Source organism: Taeniopygia guttata, chromosome 1A, assembly GCF_048771995.1.
Source record: "Taeniopygia guttata chromosome 1A, bTaeGut7.mat, whole genome shotgun sequence".
Classification (NCBI taxonomy): Eukaryota; Metazoa; Chordata; class Aves; order Passeriformes; family Estrildidae; genus Taeniopygia; species Taeniopygia guttata.
Window position 1 is genome coordinate 56,750,153 of NC_133025.1, and position 19,820 is coordinate 56,769,972.

The 19,820-nt window shown below is 38.7% G+C and overlaps 1 protein-coding gene and 1 non-coding gene across 7 annotated transcripts in view; both read left to right on the forward strand.

Annotated features, from left to right (window-relative positions):
- The window catches only part of CHRM2 (cholinergic receptor muscarinic 2), a 368,137-nt gene that overhangs the window by 293,401 nt on the left and 54,916 nt on the right, over positions 1-19,820 (forward strand). The window lies entirely within an intron of this gene.
- MIR490-2 (microRNA mir-490-2) lies at positions 15,506-15,598 on the forward strand. Its single transcript, NR_049072.1, has one exon. It is a non-coding gene; the product is annotated as a microRNA mir-490-2 (primary transcript).

Sequence of the window (19,820 nt, forward strand, 5' to 3'; positions counted from 1 at the left end):
TTGGTACTTTTTGTGTGTCTGTTCACTTAACACAACTGAACCAGCTTCCCACCTCTAAATTAATGGCCTGATACCTGTAGGCAGAAGCTGAAGGTGCTCTAGACAGGCTGGATAGCTGCTGTTCCCTTTTGCTCTAGGAAGCGCTCCAGAGCAGCTCAGCTGAAGGGAGAGATTGCAAACCAGAAATATCTTGGAGAAAAGACAAAAGCAAAGGCATGTGCTGTTCAGCAGGGGTTGTATTTATTGTTCCTGTCCCCACATCAGATAATTATTGCAAATCACTGGTGGCTGACTCCATACCTGAGCCTGTTCTTGAACACATCTTGCAGGAGGATCTTTTGGTTCAATACCTGTGGAGATAACACTAATGTGTCATGGTTTAGCATTATTTTGCATCACCCATTTGTCTTTTCAAAGACAAGTGCCTTTAAAGAGATCTTAAACTGCAGGTGTACACTGTGGGTAGTAGTAGAGACTCCCTTTGGGCACGTTTTCCTTGAGAACACCAGGGCTGCTTCCACACAAGACAGAAACTCCTTCATCTCCTTCATCCTGGAAGGGGCAGAGTTCAGTCCACTCCAAAAGTGCAAACCTGGTTGGCCGTGTGTGTCCCAAGGAAAATGTGTGGTGCAAAATAGACTTGGCTTCCCTGGGGAGTTAATTTTTGTCTCATAGGCTCCTTCACTTCAGCATTGGCTGCTCCATCATCCCCTTTCTTGAAAACTTTGCAAAAACTTGCAGAGGAAGCAAAGGGATTCCTGTCTTTTCATATTTCTGCTGCTTTAGCACTGCCTTTTTTAATACTACCTGCTGTCTCTTCAGCTCACTTTAGGATTAAAGCAACTGCTCTTTTATTCACTTTGCGTAGTATTTCACCACTGAACAAACACCCCAGAAATGTTTGTCACATCAACTGCTCCATACTGTGAGTGATAGTCCCTGGATATGGCACAAAATACTAAAGGAATGAAATAGTATCTAGTCTGAGCAAAGCCTGCAAAATCTTTCATTAGCTTTTCACCCACATTTGTCAGCATCTCCTCTTTTACACATAAAACCTGTTCACACATGCTGAAAATACAGGGCAGCACATTTGAGAGTGTTTGCAAAGTGTATTTTAATCAGTGACTTTCTTACTTTTAGGCAGCAGAATATAGACAGTTGTTGAACTAAGAAATGTAATAATGTAATGCATTTTTAAGACATATTAGTCAGCCATGTGGAAATAGACATCACTCTCAAGTATGATTAAAATTACTAGTGGTATTAGACCCTATGTGCCTGATTTGACATTGATTACTGAGGTCAGAGATATCCTTCCACCTAATAAAAGGCTGTTGATTATTGAGGAAAGTGATTTACAGAGAATTAAATATAAATAACTGCTATATAATTTTATTATACTATTACTTGTTTATGGCATATTTTATTATAATTACCATATATATAAATAATTATTATAAGTCAACTTGTGGTGGCTGTACTCTTCGATAGGGGCATTAGTGATGTCTGTCTACTTGGAGATTCTTATATTTCAAAAATGTCTAAGAGCCTTAAAAAAAATGACCAAAAAGAGCATGGGAGACTCACAGAGCCCCAGGGAACTGTAAATAGACAGACAAGTGGGATAACTGGCAGGGTTAGATAAATTCTATTTGAGACGTCACTTCTAAAGAGTCTGTTCTTCATTTGTTGCACTTTGTTAGCAAAGCAGAGCTTCTAGAAATCTATTTCAAGGCATCAGAGTAAACAAAGGCAGCAGGAAGAATAAATGTGTTCTGTCTAGTCTCATGCTGATGCCAAGGGGCCAGAACCCAGATGTCCTGACCCTGAGTTCAGCACCATGCTCTTATTATTGGACTATAATTTTACATGGAGCTTTCTTTCTTTTTCTTTTATTTTTTTTTTCCCAGGGTGGTGGGGGGTGGTGGTACATTGTATTTGTTCACATCAGCCAAGACTGAAGCAAAAATATTGTGTATAATTACAGAGCAAGGCAGGCTCATACGTCACCCATCAGCATTGTCTAATGGCTGGTATTATTCTCTGTTCTTACTCACCCTCATGTCACTGCTGCCTCTCTTTCCACCTCGAAGGCTTAACTCCTCCTTCCTCTGACAGGATGTACAATAGCCAGAGCAGTATAAATCAAAGCCTAGAATCAGGAGAATTAGAACAGATTGGAAGTGCCAGTTCCTCAAGAAGGAAAAGAAAGAAACAAGACAGCAGGAGATCAGAAGAGTGATTGCAGCTTCATTACAAGGCCGCTCTACCATCACTACAGGTTATTGCCTGTCACAATCTGTTTTTATTTCCCAGCTCCTGACTGGTGAAGATCTTGATCTGAAATAAATATCAGCCATGCACTTATTTTATAAATCTCCTTGCCATGATCACATTTAATATTTACTTGCCGTCACTTTTTTCAAGTAAAATCTAATTTTATACTTTTGGTATCATTATTGTAAAGCAGCAGCAGAGAGGTTGAGAATTACAGAGGAGCTCTTACAGGTCCATGCTGCATTGGGACTGAGAAGGAATGAACTCAGGCAGATCAAAAGGTAGGGTAAAGTGTGACAGGGCTTGCATGCAGTACATTCATCATAAACTGATTCCTTAATCAGGTCTGGACATTAATCATACAAGTGGTCAAAATACTGCAATACTGAATTTTTAAAGCTTTCTTTCATTAATTTACTTACTAGCTAAAAAGGAAAAAAATACCAACCAAGGAACCATCAAAAAAAAAATCTTATTCCCAGTGATTCTGTAACAGTAGGTTGAAACCTAAGGGTTTCAACAGCATGTCATTGGGAGTTTCAGGTTTCAAGAGCAGAAAAAAAATGCCTGGAGCAGAAAGAGGTAAAGACAGTTACTGCCTGAATGTTGGATCTTTCTTTGCTAAGTGTTTTTGTTGAGAGCAGATCTCCATACTGACTTTTACATGGTGGAGGAAAAGTCATCTCTTTAGGATAAAGAAATCTTTTTGATTTTAAGATTTATGTTTAAAACACTGATCTTTTTGTTAGCAACATCTATAATTGTTAGACCTCCTATTTATACAGCCAGCAGAGTATGCCCAGCTTTATTTTATAGAAGTTGTGTTTGAAGGTAGCTTGAGTAACATTTGCAGCATTGCTCACAAACTCAGGGGCTGGCTTATCCTCCCCGTCCTCTGCAAACACCAAAGTGCTTGGGGTTATACTTTTTGGGTGGCTGTCATCTCTAAAGCAGCCTCTGTGTTTTTAGTTTGAGATTGAGTGAGTGTTCTTCTCCTGCTGGCACTTTGGACACTGTCACTCTCACAAGTGGTCCCTCAGAAGAAGTTAGGAGGAGATTTGGATGAGTAACAGGCATTTGTTTGAGCCAGAACTGCAGGATTTGAGTCCTGAGCTGGGAATGAGGAGCTCTCACTGACTGTCTCCAAAGAATGAGGGAGAGATCCAGCTCTGATTTCCCACCCATGAGACGGAAATCTGCAGAGGAAGGCTGCTAGTGGAATGGCACAGGAGCTGTTATTTCTGCAACGTGCAGGATGTAAGGGTACCTGTGCAAGCATGACAAAATCTGCTGGTATTCAGGATGGGCTCACTGTAAGAGCTGGCAGTGAGCAGTCTGGTTGGGTTTGTAGTTATGCACTGGCACTGGCACTTCACTGCTGAAGTTTTGTGCCCCAGTCCCATTAATCAGGTTTTTAATGCACAGCCAGTGGGAAGACAAAATATTCACTCCATATTTTACAATAAGGTGTTTGAGACCAAAATTATCAGATTTTGGTACTTTAATGAAGTGTCGCAGTGCTGCTTTAGGTTAACATGTAATTGACTGGATAATTGTCCTGAACATATCAGGCTAAGTTGAAGTTTCATTGCAATAATAGGAACAAAAAAAATTATCAGGTTTTCTTCATGAACCTGTTTATCACTTGAGATGTATTTGCACAGTCTACATGGAATTGAAGAGTAAGATTTCAGCTATGCTTGTCTCTACTGAAAGTCCAGATTTAGAATGAAGTATTACCATTTTATTGATTTTTTTTACCCTTTCTCTTAACATTCCTTAATTAGCTTTTAAGACTATGAGCTCACACCATATTTGCAAGGAGCTTTCCATTTCTGACATCTTTTTTTAAACAGTCTTACTCTTTCATTTTCAATATTTATAGCATTTATTTATGCATTAAACTTCCTTATTAGTATGTATATTATAGAATTACTGCTGTCTCTAATGGAAAACAGTATTTTAGAGCAGAGAGGGTTTCTTTCTTTTCGGATTCAGTAATTTCCTATACTTAAGAATAAGAAAAGACCTATTAGGAGAGGAAGATGAAAAAAGAAAACAGCTCTAATTGTCAGTACCTGCCATTTATTTGTATTAAAAAGCAATGACTGCCAAAAATTACAGAAGCTCAAGAAAGTTATTGCTTTAATAAATTTAGTAAAGAAGTTTCCTCGGTAAAATATTTGACTTTCTATTAGCTAAAAATTCTTGTAGAAAATATATGCCTAGATTAAAAAGAAACAAAACAATAAAAACTACTAATTGCTTCATTAGAAATGCAAAAAAAAAAAAAAAAAAAAAAGCAGATCCATATTCTCAGGTTTCAAGAGCTTGTTGAAACTCTTTGCCTTTAATTTCTTTCATTTAAAAACTAAATTTTACAAACCTTGCTGAACTTTTTTGCTTAACATTGTTTTGTGGGATCAAAGTACCAGCTCAGCAGTGTGCAAGGTGTATGTGAAGAAACCAAATACAATGAAAAATCTAATTAGTGGAGAAAAGAAGAAAGAGGAGATATAAGCCTTAAGAGATAATGATAATTTTATAAAAAAATACTTTTTACTACAATTATATAGCCCACTACATGATTAGTTTGTGACAAAAAAAATTGTTATTTTTTTTTTACAGGAGGGTAGGATAGGTATTTGGTTGGATTGGATCCATTCAAATTTGGAATTTTCTTTTTCAGTTGGTTGGTTTTGGTTTGTTTTTCTTTTTCTTTTTTGTGACTAGCCAATAGGAGAATTTCTTAGAACAGACTTTGTTTGCTACTTTGAACAGAAATACTATTTTTGTGCCTGCTGTGGGCTCTTCACGTGTTTTGGCAAAGCAGGCAGGTATGAGTCTGAATGCAAACCTTTTTCCATAATTTCCTGTTGAAAGTCCTGCAGGATGATTGCCTTTCAAGCAATATTACCATAAAACATCAATGCTTGTTTGGGATGAAATATGATCACAGCTGTTTGTGACTGCCTGACTGTGGCAGGGCTTTGATTACCAGGCAATTTCTTCAAATGGTCACCTAGTTCAGTTTCTTTTACCCCATGAGGACTTGGAGGAGCATGGGCAATTCATGACAGGACAGACCATAGCACTGGAGAGAATAACACTGAGGGAAGAGTTTTTTGTTGGCTATAGAAAAAAAATTCTACCTCAGTAAAATTATCTAGCTTACACAATTTTTTAACTTAATTCCAAACCAATTATGCCTCTGTTCTAAGCTAAAGTGAGCACTAATGTGTGTCTCACCTTTATTGTATGGAAATGTGCAGAAAAATAAATAAAAATATCACAATATTATCCCAATATCTGCCCCATGGAGAAGGCAATTTAAAGATGAAGGAATGGCTTTAGAAGACAATTTGAGATAACCACTGTACCCTTGCAGCAAAGCACAGACAGATCAGTTGACTGAGAAATGAACAATGCTAGCAAACAAAGATAGCTGGTTTAGATAAGTAGATTGAGGATGGATACATCCCACTGCTTTAAGCCAAACTCTTCTTTGTCTCTTAAACTCTGTTTAGCTGTCAGTCATTTTTTCTCCAGCTGTCTTCCTCCTTACCCATTTTTTTTCAAACTAGATTACATTTTTGGCTGGGGCTCATAGAGAGTTTGATTATGTTACCCAATTCACCCATTTTGGGCTTTTTTCTTGCTTTTTATTTTATGGGGGGTTTTGTCTGGTTGGTTTTTTTTTTTTGGTTTTTTTTGGTTTTTTTTGGTTGGTTGGTTGGTTTGGTTTTGTTTTTCTGTTGTATTTCTGGTGTATGATCCTTTTCTATTCTTCCATTTCGTGTTTCAGGAGCTAGCTTTAATACTCCTACATAGGGATTTTCCCATTTTTTCCCTGCCTCTGCTTTCTCTTTTCCACCTCTCCACCTGGTATCTAATTCCCTGTATGTTCATCTGTAGAGATTTTTTGCAGAGTAAATGAGATGGCACAGTCCTTTCCTCCGATCCTTTGCAGGCTCTGAGTGTCACAGAGGGAATTCTAAAACTGAGTAAAGTAGCTAGAATTTGGTTCACAAATGTGGGGCTTGATTTTTATTTTACTTTTAATGCATTCTCTTGAAGGTACAGTACCAACTTAATTTTCATTTTCTGCCTCTCCTTTTCTCTACCAGCACAGAGGTTTGGTATTCCAGCTGCTGTCACACAGGGTGATTGAAAGACACCAATCCCAGGGTAATTTATGACTTGCTTGCCAGCAATTCTGCACCAGCCTGGTGCATTTTACTGCGGCCTTCCATCATATCCACAGGTAGATGCTGGCAAAAAAAGAGTCCAACCTCAAACCCACTGGTATTTCCTATCTCCACAGGGCTTGGAGCAGCCTCACAGCCATGCTGCTGTGGCAGCTACAGTCAGAGCTCTTGCATTTGTATTTCTCTTTAAAAATATCTGGATATGGGAAGAGGGTAAGAGCAGTGTCTCCTTCATGCTGTCAGCTACCAGTTACAGCAATTATTTCAGAGGCAGCAGACAAACAGCCTTTGCCTGCCTGCTCCCAGCACCTCACACCTGCACTCTCACCTGCCAGCAGTGCCCACAAATGCAGGGAACACTGAATTAAGAGAGATTGGCAATTGCAGGAAAGAGAGACTTCAAAGGCCTCCTACATTAAGCACTTAATAATGAGCCCTGAAGGGCAGCCTGTGCCTGGAGCAGACATGAGAGCCTACATGTGTCTGCTTCACTTGTACCTTGTTACCTTAGCAGAGCTTTGGAGCCCAGGATGTTTCCAGACTCCCTGGATATAAAACACACGCCTGATGCTGCCTCTCTGAGCATCTCTGTGACCTGACCGTCAGCAGAGCTGACAGAGGGTGCTTTTTGTCCCAGTCACAGTCCCCTGAGATGAGAAAAATAATCTTTCAGCTGTAAAGATGGAAGATAAATTATTCTGAAACCCCAGGCTGCTTTGGAAATATTTAAAAAAAAAAAAAAAAAGACAGTTCTATTCTTTATAATTTTAACAATTGTATTTTTCTTTTTTTTTCCTACACTAGAAGATAATCTATAGGCAGATTTATAAACAAAACCAGCAAAAAAATGCACAAAGAAACCATCTTATTCTTTTTTCTTTTACCTTATTACTATTATTATTATTCTCTTCTTATTTTCATTCTACATATCTTTGTGGATTTTCTTGAAGCATTACTTAAAAAGCTCCTGAAAGGCCTAGAAGAAGTAAAAAAAACTTAATTGGAAAGCTCTGCTTGCTGTTCCAACTCAGTAGCACTCTTCAGAAGGAGACTTTTCCTTGTTAATGCTGATGTTTGAATAGAAATCTTCTTGTCATCTATGGCTGCTTGCAGCTGGCATCCTTTTATCCAGGAACAGTGGGAGCAAGTCTTACACTTTACGCTGAAGCTGCTTAGAAAGTAGTTTGGACTTCTAATTGGTAAAGGCAAATAGTTCACCAGATAACTGGAGTTTGTGGGCAATATGAAAAGCCACACAGAATTACAGGAAGCCTTCTGCTGAGGAGAGCAGCTTTGAGTTATGTTGGGAAATTACCTGACAGCTGGTAAATATCACTTCTATATGACATATTATTCTGCTTTTATTAAAGCAAGAAGTCTGGAAAATTTCTTAAGGCCTGGGATAACAAAAAGCCCTACAAAAGCAAGGATAACCAAAATACCTTTAAAGAGTCTCTTTCTCCAAGGTGTTTCCATGAAGATGCTTGCTGTCAGTTACCATCTGCTTTCTGACAAGATGCAAAGTATTTCTTGGTATTACTTAACTGATTCTGTGCAGTGCAGTTCTTCAAATAATTAACATGAAATAGCAGAAGCAACTGATATTTGCTTTGATTTTTATGTCCACTGACCTGAGTGGAATTCAAATTTTTTTCCTGATTTTGTGTACTTTACTGGGCTATTCTATCCAGTTACCTCCACAGCAGCCTGTTCCAAAAATACCGTGTTTCTTGTGAGCTTCAGTAGTAAGAGAGAAAATCAGATTTCATTCCATTTACCTGGAAAAAAACAGTTCTTCTAAAACAATATTTCAGCTGGTCAAAAGAGCAATCATCATTTTCTGAAAGCAAAAGGTAATAAACCCCTCATCTTCTAGGGTTTTCTTCTGCTGGTAGTGTTTTTTTTTCTTTTTGTCCTGCAACACATCACAGCCCTTTAATGTAATTTTGTTTTATTCATTTTAATCAGTTTATCTTTTAACTACAAGATTTCTCTGCCTGCCTGTCTTTTCCCTTTAGCTTTTAGACAAAATTATTACAAAGTAGGAAAAGCAAAAGAAAAACAGACCAAACCAAAAACTTGGATTTCCAGTTAAGCCTCTAAGCAAGACTATCTCGAAATGAGAACATCCTGCTGGAGATATTTCTGTTTTGAAAGAGCAACTTTCCTTTGAGATAGATGTCTTTTTTTTTGTTTAGTTTGGTCAGTGTCATTGACAGGAGAAGAGATCATGCTCTATATATCCATTTTTCATGTAATGCATGGTGTAGTAAGCAGCATTTAATTTTTATTGGGTGGTACTGCTGCCCCTTAGTTTGTTCCTTCTCTTTGGTGAGTGTTCTTTCTTTTTGTAACCTGTCATGAGTGATGTGTAGCAGACTTGCAGAATTTAGGAGCTTTCAGATGCTGGCAAAGCAGAGTGTCTCCCTGAAAATTAATCTAATTTCCTGAGCTTGGCATTGCAGCAGAAACACAGGGCTGGGACACGAGAGAATAAGTGCTCTCTTACTTTTCACTCTCATCAGTTTCTTTCTGGCATCATGAGTTTTGCACAAACACACAAACCTGCACAAAACCCTTTCCACAAACAAGCAAACACACACCAGAAGTAGCATTAGAAATGAAATCCCAAAAGCTCGTTGAATCCACTTGCTCTGCAGGCAAGATGCAGCTTTCTATTAAAGCTTGTGCTCAGTTCCTAATTGATCAGAACCTTTGTGAAAATATTGGGTTTTCTGACACCAGAGTTACACTCCTGTGAAAAATTGTCCTCTGCTTGTGATGATTGATGCCCTACCTAAAGCCCAGTTATAAACCAGCAGTATGAAAAAGGACTACTTTTGCCAGGCTAATTTTTTTTAATAGTGTAAGAGATTAAGTGCAATTTTTTTAAAAACCACGTGACTATCTTGAATTAAGTTCAGCCTTTTAGTGAAGGAAATGGCTTGTGATGTGTTTGAGATTTTCAGTACTTAGATGGTTCATTCTTTGGCATTAAGCAAATGACTATTACACTGAGGAGTGAGCTGGCAAGGAGTTAAAAATCTGAATGTGAAAGATAATCTCTTTTGAAAATGCCAGGGACATCAAGGTGTTCCTTGTCCCATTTGATCAAGATTAAACATCCCATGTTCTCACAGCAGAAGCTAAACTCATCAAAGAGGCAAGGTTTTGTAGGCAAAGCTCAGCAGGCTATTTGTTTTCAATGTATAATGGTACAGCCTGTAGGAGTCTTTTTCAAAGAGTTGTCCAATTTAAATCCCTGATGGGAATGACCACCCGTGGACTGGGGTAAGATTGTCTCTTAGGTGAAAAAAATGGTGGTCTCAGTTTTCAAGCAAATTTCTCTAATGACTGAAGCCTCTGATATTCCTGTGGATAATTTTGGTAATATTTTAGCATACTGTCCTATGCAACAATCTTCAGGACTTGAATTTTCCTCTCCCTTTTTATGGATACATCTCATGAGCAAGTGTTTCAAAATGATGATCTCTTTATTGCATACCTTGGAGTAGATGAAACTTTTTCAGACTTGTGTGTTTTCTCTTGGCTTCTGCCACGGTGTTATCACAGACTCATAGAATATCCTTGAGTTGGAAGGGACCCACAAGGATCATCAAAGTCCAACTCCTGGCCCTGCACAGGCCACCCTAAGAATCACCCCATGTGCCTGAGAGCATTGTCCAAAACTCTTTTGAACACTTACTGTGACCACTTCTTTGGGGAGCCTGTTCCAGTACCCAACCACCCTCTGGGTGAAGAATCTTTTTCTGATATCCAACTTCCCCTTCCTTTAATGTGGAAGTTGTAACTACAGTGAGGTCTCCCCTCCGTCTCCTCTTCTCCAGGCTGAAGAGACCAAGAGGCCTCAGTGCCCCTCATATGGCTTCCCTCAATGCCCTTCATCACCTTTGCTCCTCTCCTTTGGGTGCTCTCTAACAGCTTTATATGCTTCTTATATTGTGGCTCCCAAAACTGCACACAGGACTCGAGGTGAGGCTGCACAGCTTGGAGTAAAGCAGAACAACCCCCTCCTGTACTTATCAGAGAGCTGTTGGGTTTTATAAGGCAATTAAATCAATTAGAGTAAACTGTTCATCATTTCAGTATTGATTATCACTCTTGGATGGAAGAGGGCGTGTGGCAGTATTTGGGGGCAGGCAGTTTGCATGGTCAGTTGCTAAGATATTGGCTAATGTCAAAATTGTGTCTGAAATGATGGATTGTTCTGTCCCTTAAAAAGATTTTAGCTGCATGTTGGTCTTTATTTGTCTTCAGAAAAATGCTGGCCCTTAGAAGAATCATTTCATTTTTGACATACTGCAAAAATGATGTGACTCAGCAGAGTGAAATGCCCTGCAGATACCGTATCCATCAGTGACTATTCATTAGTTCAATGGTACACATCAAATTAATTCTGCCCATTAGGTAAAAATCTAGAAATCTCAGCTCACAAACAGTTGGACTGGGAGAACTACTGTTTCTACAGGGGTCAAAGTAGATCTTTTTTGTCTCCCAGTTGTCACAAAAATTTATCTTACACCATTGTGATCAGCTAGTATTAGATAACATCTTACTCCAAATTAAAATGAAGCAACACAGACACAGTTTCCCAGACATCCTAAGAGATATGAATTCTTTTTATTCTTGTAAGAAGTCTGCAATTTTATAAAATGGGTATCTGTCTTGATCAAGTCATCCAAAGAAATTAGTGGAAATTTTTGACTGAAATTCACTTTGAAAAGATTCTACCCTGACACAAACTTTATACAAATACTAATCAATTTCTTTGACACTTCTCTTGGACTAGTAACTTTACATAGGAAGAAAAAGCCTTGACTTGGAAGGACTTTAATTTTATAACTTCTACACAGGAACTTTCACTTGATAATTATAAAAATTACTGTCCAGAGTTTTCATCTTGTCTCTGCTGCATTCCCTCATGTTACTAGCAGTTACTACAGGAAAATCTTTTGTAGCATTTTAGGGAAACCCATGAGGCTGATTTACTGAGATTTTGGGAATCTCTTTTGCTTTCCTCTTTTCCCTTGAAGGTGTTAGAACTCAACACTACCAAAAATCATGCTAGATTCTCCATAATCAAGTGCTACTGGAAATGTTTTGCATTTTCCTGTTATCTATCACCTTAAGGGAATAATAAAATATATTACCAACTGATTCAACTCTAGTACACTAAAAACTCTCCACTGCATCATATTCAGCATACTTCTGGGCTGAAATATGCCAGCTGCTTCAGAGTATTTAGCAGAATTACACCTTATCAAAGGGTAGGAAATGGAGTATGGTATCCCGTTGCAATGCCAGATAGAATCCTACATATTGAAATTTAATTACCCAAGTTGTATTAGGGAAGCAGTTCTCTATCTGCTTTAATCCAGCTCATTATCATTTCAGAGAATAGCACAATTGCTGGTAATTTACTGCTGGTGATACCAATGGTCTCTAGAGGTAGTTTTATCCAGCCCTTGTAATGTTAAAAGAGGCCCCATACTAGAGCTCTTTAAAGGAAAAAGTGAGGAAGGAAAGAAAATCTACTTTGAGGAATGCCTTTCACATGCCTTTAAATCAATCAGTAAAAGACTTTGCAATAACATACAGCTGAGATCTAATACTTTACATATTGTACATTTTCATATTTTAATATTATTTTGTAGTATTATTACAACAAATTTGAACTCCAAACCAAAAAACCTTTAACAGTATTCATGGCCTTTGGGAGTAATTGACTCTCTTAAAATTCCTCATTGCTTTCTGAGGACAGAGGAAATCACAGAAATGAGACCTCATGAGAAGATGAGACCTCTTATCTTTTGAGACCTGCAAAAGAGATTTGTCCCCTCTTCTGTTGCATCAAATTCTGCTTGGATGGGATCTGGACAGTGACCAGCAGGTGCTATGTATATCAGCCACATTAAAGATACCTTGGAGAAGATCCCCAGCCAGGAACTTTGACAGAAGTAGAAACAAAATCTAAATATTTTCTGTGCCAATAAAGAACATTTCATTTTTTTCTTTTTTTGGCACACTTAAGAGTCTGCTCTGTTAATGACAGTCAGGAAGTTCTTAAGAAATTTTCTCTGTTGGTGCAGTGAAATTTGCTCTTATAGTGGTCATATCATAAGGGAGACTGAGAGAACACAACATCAATTATCTTTCCACAGTACATTGACATCATTGCTGTCAGTCACCACTGCAGCATATTTGAAGCATTGGCTTACCTGAGTAGGGAAGGAGGCAGGAGAGGTGAGAGAAAATGAAAAGAACACTGGAAGGTCAGACTATACATTTCATTTGTCTGTTATCTTCCTTAGTACCATTTGGCAGCCCCCAATGCCTGTTCTTTAAAGATTTTCTCATGACAATTGCTTTAGTGAAGCTTTATTCAGATACAAGTTTGATGGAAATGAAACAGGAAACAACAAATCTACAGTGCCATTACACAGTAAAGTGATCAAAGGGCTGCTGATAAGTTGTAGAGGTCTTGCTGAAACACAATCTTCTAATTTAGTTATGTATGAGATTCTGTGTCTTTTAGTTACTTTTTCCTTACAGTTAGATCATGAAGCATTATTTCATTCTGAGAAGAGCTAGTTTTTCTATCAGTCTTGCAGGGGTTTAGTCAGCAGCAGTTCATGTATTCCAACTGGGCTATTTGAGGAATAGTACCTTATTAAGCAGGAATCCCATGTATTTCTCCACAGCAACTCAGGGAGTTATGTACTAATCACCATAAACTAAGTATATGTCATCAACATAATTTGAATTACTGTGCATATATTTACTTGCAACGACTTTTGGCAAGTGCATGAAAGCGGACTAAGATTTCATTTGTCCTTTCTGCTTATACTCATTATTTGCCCCTGCCATGACATCATCAGCATCTCTGCTGCAACTAAATTTAATGGCACAAACAGCATTGTAATTTGAAATAAAGATAAAGCAGCAAGAACACACACATACATCCCTAAAACCCCTCAGCTCTAGCACATGTATTTTGACTCTGAGCAAAAAATAATGCCAATACATTGCAGAAGAAAATAAATACCAAATACATCAACTGTAGAAATTGAAAATTTATTTAATTCAAATATATTCATGACAGTTATGTAAGACACCTATATAGGGATGAACTGTGAGATGCAGCAATGATTTCTTTGCCTTAAGTAGTCCTTCCTTAATACAGGGGAGCTTTCAAAACTGAGTTGTCATTGGCATCTCTTTATATATATTTTAGGAATGTATAATATATCAATATTAAATGTTAGATCTGCTTCCTTGTTCCTTTTTAATGGTTCTAGAAAAAGGAAAGATTAGAGACTAACTTTTACTGTGCTGTTAGACAGGAGCCTAAATATGTGCAAGGTCTTTTCTTAAGCTTTTCCTGGGTTATCAGGCTCTTAGAGAGTGAGGTGGCTGTGTGTGCTTCTTTCCTGTCACAGAGTGGTGGGGCATGCAGGAGTCGTGTCTTTGTGCCTCCTCTAGCCAAGAAATGCAGTCATGTACTGTCATTGCATATCAGTAGTGAATAATTACAGCCTCTTCCCTCTGAAAAGAAAAAAAAAATTATATGGCATAAAAATGAATGGTAATCCTACCTGCCAACTTAGAACTATTGGGGTTTTCTAGTGCCTTTTTTTCCATGTGTAGTTCACTTTTCTGTGTACAGCTGCACAATTTATCCTAAATCTAGCTCTCCATTGCTTCTAGCTCTCTAATGCTTCTTCATTCACGTATTCACAACCTCAGAGATATCTTTGGGGTATGGAGTCTCCAGAAATTATCCTTTGGAGTGACTTTTTTCTTTTTTTTTTTTTTTTCCTAATTATCGTTCAGTCAAAAAAAAAAAAAAAAAAACAAAAGGAAAAAAGTACAAGCACAGCTTAAACAGATTGCTTTTGCAGAGGCATTGAAATATTAAGAAAGCTAGGTTACAAATCAGTAGGGGAGATGAGTTCCAAAATAGATGCCTATTTGTTCAAAATGCTATCACTCCCCAGTGAAGCAAGCTAAAGAATTTATCACCACACAATTTAATCACCACACTGGTCAGCTGTTTGCATAAAATAATAATGTGGCATTTAGTCTTTCTGTGAACCTCAGCATACCTATCTGTAAAATGCATAGCATGTTGTAAAATTCATATAATACCTTGGAGAAGTTTTGTAAGGCTAGGCTAATTAACATCAAGCAGTCAGTTGAAATTTGCTCTTTAAGCAAAATTAATTTATCTAAATCCTCATAGAAGAAGGTTTCTTTTCTCTAAAGGTCCTATAGCTATCACCCTGACCATTTATTACTTATACATCAAACCCAAAGTGTAGGAGAATAATGGGCAGGCCAGAAAGCTTAAAAATAATAAGTCGCAAGCAAGGTCTCATTAGAGGCACCAAAGTGAAGTACAGAGTCAGTGGAGATAAAAAGCAGTTTATGACACTGTTCTTGCACATTGTGCTTGGAAATGGTAGAAAAATTTCTAAGATCACCATGATCATAGCATATACTCTTCCTTGGACATCAGTGTGTAATTTGAGGCTGGAAACACAAGTCAGATTCTTCTCATCTTTGAGAAATATTGAGGAATCTCCTTTTACAAATCTTTCTTGGCTGACCAGAATATATTTCTCACATTGTTACTCACGTTCTTCAGCATTGTTGCAAATCAAAGCAGCCACCCAAAAAACATGTTCAGACACGGTTTGGGCATGAAAGGAATCCCAGATTTCATAATTTCTGATGGAGGTCTCCACCTTGGTACCTTGAATTGATACAGGAGGTGCTGAGTATATAAAGTTTAGAGTGACTGCCTTTTACCAAATGCTGAAAGGAAAGGTGTGTGTGACCTCTTACCCATGTGTATTAAACTGTACAATGGTGGAAAAAGGGGTACTAAAAAGGAGCAAAGGAATTTGCCTGTCGTAGAAGAACTGGTAGAGGATTCAGCAATTCCCGGTCCGATGCACCGAGGATGAAGATGAACACTGGAAGCAGTGCTGTCTTCATGAGTTCATGCTTCGACACCATGGATCTCCAGGTGGGTCAAGATTATAGAGATACACCAACCTGGAGGACTCCATGCTGTCGAGCTGTTCATAAGCAGCGGAAGGCAATAAACTCCTCTCAACTGCCAGGTTCTTTTCCCTGTCTGCCTCCGGAGCCCTTCTGACTGCACTGGTTGCGCTCACTTTGGAGGAAATTCCCCATGGAGAAAACCCAAAACCTTGCACCGCTGACGAGAGGGAGCAACCATCTCTCTTTTGGGGACTAAAGTATGATCAATACTGATGCACAGCTAAGGAGATTTCTGGGTTGTTGCCAAGCGAGAGCGTGTGCATGCACAGGTCTGAACTGGATTTTCGTCCATCTTGCTGTGAATGCTGCAAACTTCAGTTCTTTGTCACAGGGAGAGGTGAATGGGTAGATGATGTTCTTTATGAAACCATTAAAATAGTAAGTGGGTAACTATCTAAAGCAAAGAAATCAGGCATGTTCTGAAGGGGTATGCCTACACTGTCAAAAATTTATGGGTATGAGGCCATTCTCCAACATGTGTGGACGGATGCCTTCCATCCTCAGTGAATACCTTCAGTGGTGGTAGCAGTTCTGGATTCAGGTTATTTACGATTCTTCTGAGAAAAGACAGCCTGAGCCCATTCCCAACCTCTGCATGAACCCAAATCTTGCTGATGTGTTCTAGGCAGAGCAGGCTGTGTCTGGGCAGAGCATGTTACTCTGCCACTACATCAGCATATGTGTGAGGGACAGCTTTTTCCTTTTTCCTGGAAATTTGAGCTATAAATGCCAGTGTGGATGGCAAGCTTTGAGGTCATGGGGAACGGCATCCTTACATCTATTTTTTGAGCCCACTTTACACCTGGAAGTGTAGACATACCTATAGAGGATCATGCCTTCTGCATGATAGTATGTGTTTATATGTACATTGATGTAATTCAATATCAAATCCTCTGTGGTTCATTTGGGTAAAGGCAAGCCTTGCCATTCTGGAAGAGGGGATTACCCTGGAGCAGAAGACAGCTGCTCAGGTTGAAGACCTTGGGGCTGTTGGGTCACTCACTTGTTGCCTGAGTGCACCAAGGCTCTTCAAGGATGTTGACAATGGACTGTTGCAAACCAGGAAATTTTGCTCTCAGGAGTTGTCAGTGGTAAGGCTTAGGTCATTGCTTGCTAGACTCTTTTGTTTACTGTTTACAGAATTTCTAATTGTTTAGAAATTTTCTGTTTACTGTACAGGATTTCTACAGGGTAGAACAGGGGGTTGGAAGACGACAGGCACGAGCAAGAGTTCTGTAAAGCAGGATGCATTCTTATGCATGCTTCACTGAACTGTGATTTAAGAATGTCTGGTCTGCCACTGACAAGCAATCTAAAAGTGATGGGATTTTCAGAGATCTCTCTTTTGCTTTCCATAAGGCATTTCTCTTTTCCTTGGGGAAAAAAGAAAGGAAAGGAAATTAAGAGAGTGAAAGTTATTTGGGAGATAAAATGACTTTTGGAGACAAGCAATGCACCTGTATTAAACAGTATTGATTGTGACATGGCCGTGAGTTACATGGAATTATGAGCTCCCTTGCTCTCTGTTTCACCAGGGCTGTTTCTTGTGTATAAATTGACACAGGACCCACAGCTGAGGGGCTGTTTGTTTCACCCTTTTACCTGAGCCCTTAGAGCTGTTGGTAATGACTGAGAAAAGGGGGGAATTGATAATCAGGGAGAGTGGAGGCAGTGTATTAGTCCCCTCCAGTGCCCTATTATCACACTGCTGAGCTGACTGGGGTAACAGCCCTCTCAAAGCAATCTGCAGTAGTGCCATTTGCCTCCAGCAGACAGAGAGCAAGAAAGCACATGGGGTGTGACTTTTGTGCTGGTTATCTAATGTCATGAATGAAACCTTTTGAACTCTAAACTAACCAGGAGTCACCAGATATTGTTACTAAGCAAAACCAGTTTGAATCAGGAAAAAAATTAATGCTCCCGCTTATTCAGAAGGGTTCTGTGACGTAGCATGTTAAATTTTGGCCATGTAAGTGTATTATACTCAAGCACATCACTGATGTTTTTGAAAAAAATCCAGTAATGTGTCTTTCATTGTCCTCAAACAACTCCTGGAGTAGAGTGGGACTTTGCTGAGGCCGAGGGGTTCCAAACAGTCTATACAGATCTGTCTGGATGTGCCCTTAGGGAGGAGGGTGTAGTCATTGTCCCTGTTTTTCCCATGTCCTCTGAAAAAGAAAGTATGTTCCTATTCCCTCAGGTTCCCTTAAGAAACTCTCCACCATTTTTTATGGATTTAGGGCTTTTATCCCCATGTTTATGGCTCTTATTTTTAGACTGTAATTGGTGCTGAATTACAATACACCATGACAGCTTCTTATTCACATGTTGGTAGCTGTAGCTTTAACTTCACTTGCTCTGTCTCATTGCAACATCTTTTGAAAATGCAAACATGCTTAAAAAGTAGATTATATTTTGAACCAAAGTGAAAAAACATGACCAATTTTCTTTGTTTATGGAATTTCATGGCATATGGATGTTTGCTAGCAGGGAAGCTATTCCCAGCTGGTGTGTTTATTTCACAAAGTGTAAAGTGTACAGCAAACTGGCTAATCAACTTGTCTTTTTCAACCTGCTGATTTCATAAGAGTTATAAATCCATGTTTCCCATTCTGGTCTGTCTGGATAAACAATTTCTATTTCTAGCAGCTATTTGAATCTGGGTACCATAAGCTGCAAAAAAGATCCATCAGACTAATCCAGTTTAATTTTGCACCAGGCAGGGTTTCTAAATCTATGCAGCGTAGTGCACCTCAATATGAGTTGGAATTTGCTTTTTCCTTTTCCTTCTTTGGTCATTCACACATGGAAAGAAAAAGGAGTAGAGACAAGTGAAGGAAGTCTCATCTTCTAGCATGTAAGCTGAGAATGTAGTTTTTAAGTTGTGCCACCCTCAGCACAGCAAGGGTTTCTGTCTTTCCTCACTAGTATCACAAACCACTTCATATATAGGACACTAGACAGCAACAACCTTTATTTTAGTGTTAAGGTTTTATTGGGCTCCTTTGTGATTCCTTTCTGCAAACAGAAGATATGGAATCATCTTCACCTCAACCCTCTAAATCCCAGATCAGTCTCATGGAAGATCATTCCTCAATAAGCATCTTTTAAAACAAAACACTTGGGTTGTTCTCAATTCCTTCCAGATGTTGCAATGTTTTGAGGACTGCAAACATACTTCCTTTCAAAATACTAGAACCTAATTCACAAAACTGGGATTTTAAGGGAGAGAAGCAAATTAAAGAAGCCCAAACACATGAGGCATTAAAATTACACGATCTGGCAGTACTAGATTTTGCATCTGATTTATAAAGGCTTGGGGGGTGGGGAGTGAGTCTTTCTAGTACATTATTATTGTCATTTTTTAGAAAAAAAAAGGCACCAAAAAATACTAAAAAAAAAAAAAAAAAAAAAAAAAAAGAACAAACCTACAAAGCAAAACACATCAACCAAAACATAGATCAAAATTTCATCTTGTTAATCAATTTTATTTTATTGGATAAGGAAATTAACAATATCTTGAAGGATTTCAGTAAGATGAAAGTAATTTTTAAATATGAATAAAACCTTCTCACCAGTTGGATTACTGCTCTGCTTTTCTTTTTATAACTGCTTGAAAGATGTAGCCATTTCATTGCTTCGTTTTCTACTCAGAGAATAGAAACTGTGACCACCCTTCTTGTACCTTCCTGCCCCTAATCACAACATCTGTGACACAGATTCCTTCTTTGAGGGCTAGGTGATAGGAGAGATCCTGTATTAAATTCCCAGCTGATATCAGGCTGCTTGTGTCAACACTGCTTGCTGCTCTCTTGAAGGCAACAGAATGAGCTTTCTTGTTTTCTGCATCAAAGATCTTCATTATGAGGGACTCCTCAGCAGGTGCTTTTGATAGGCTGTGGCAGAACAATGCCATTAATGGTGTTGTGAAGGAACAGCAGCGCACAAATCTACACAGTTAATGTAACCTCAGTCTAAACTGTGAAAAAGACACTTCTTGATCCCATTATGCATGTGTCCTTGAAGATTTCTGCCTAGTTTACTGACCAAGATTTGCTATTGTTAGCAATGCAGAGCCATTACAATCTGGAAGAATGAGCTGTGCTCAGATCTGATGTGTGCACTGTCAGCAGAATTGGCAGCTCTGCCTTAGTCACAGCACTTTTATTATAGGAGGCTTTAGGCACTAGGGTGGGTTTTCAGGCCTTGTAGACATTCAGATTGACTTTTTATTTGTGCACT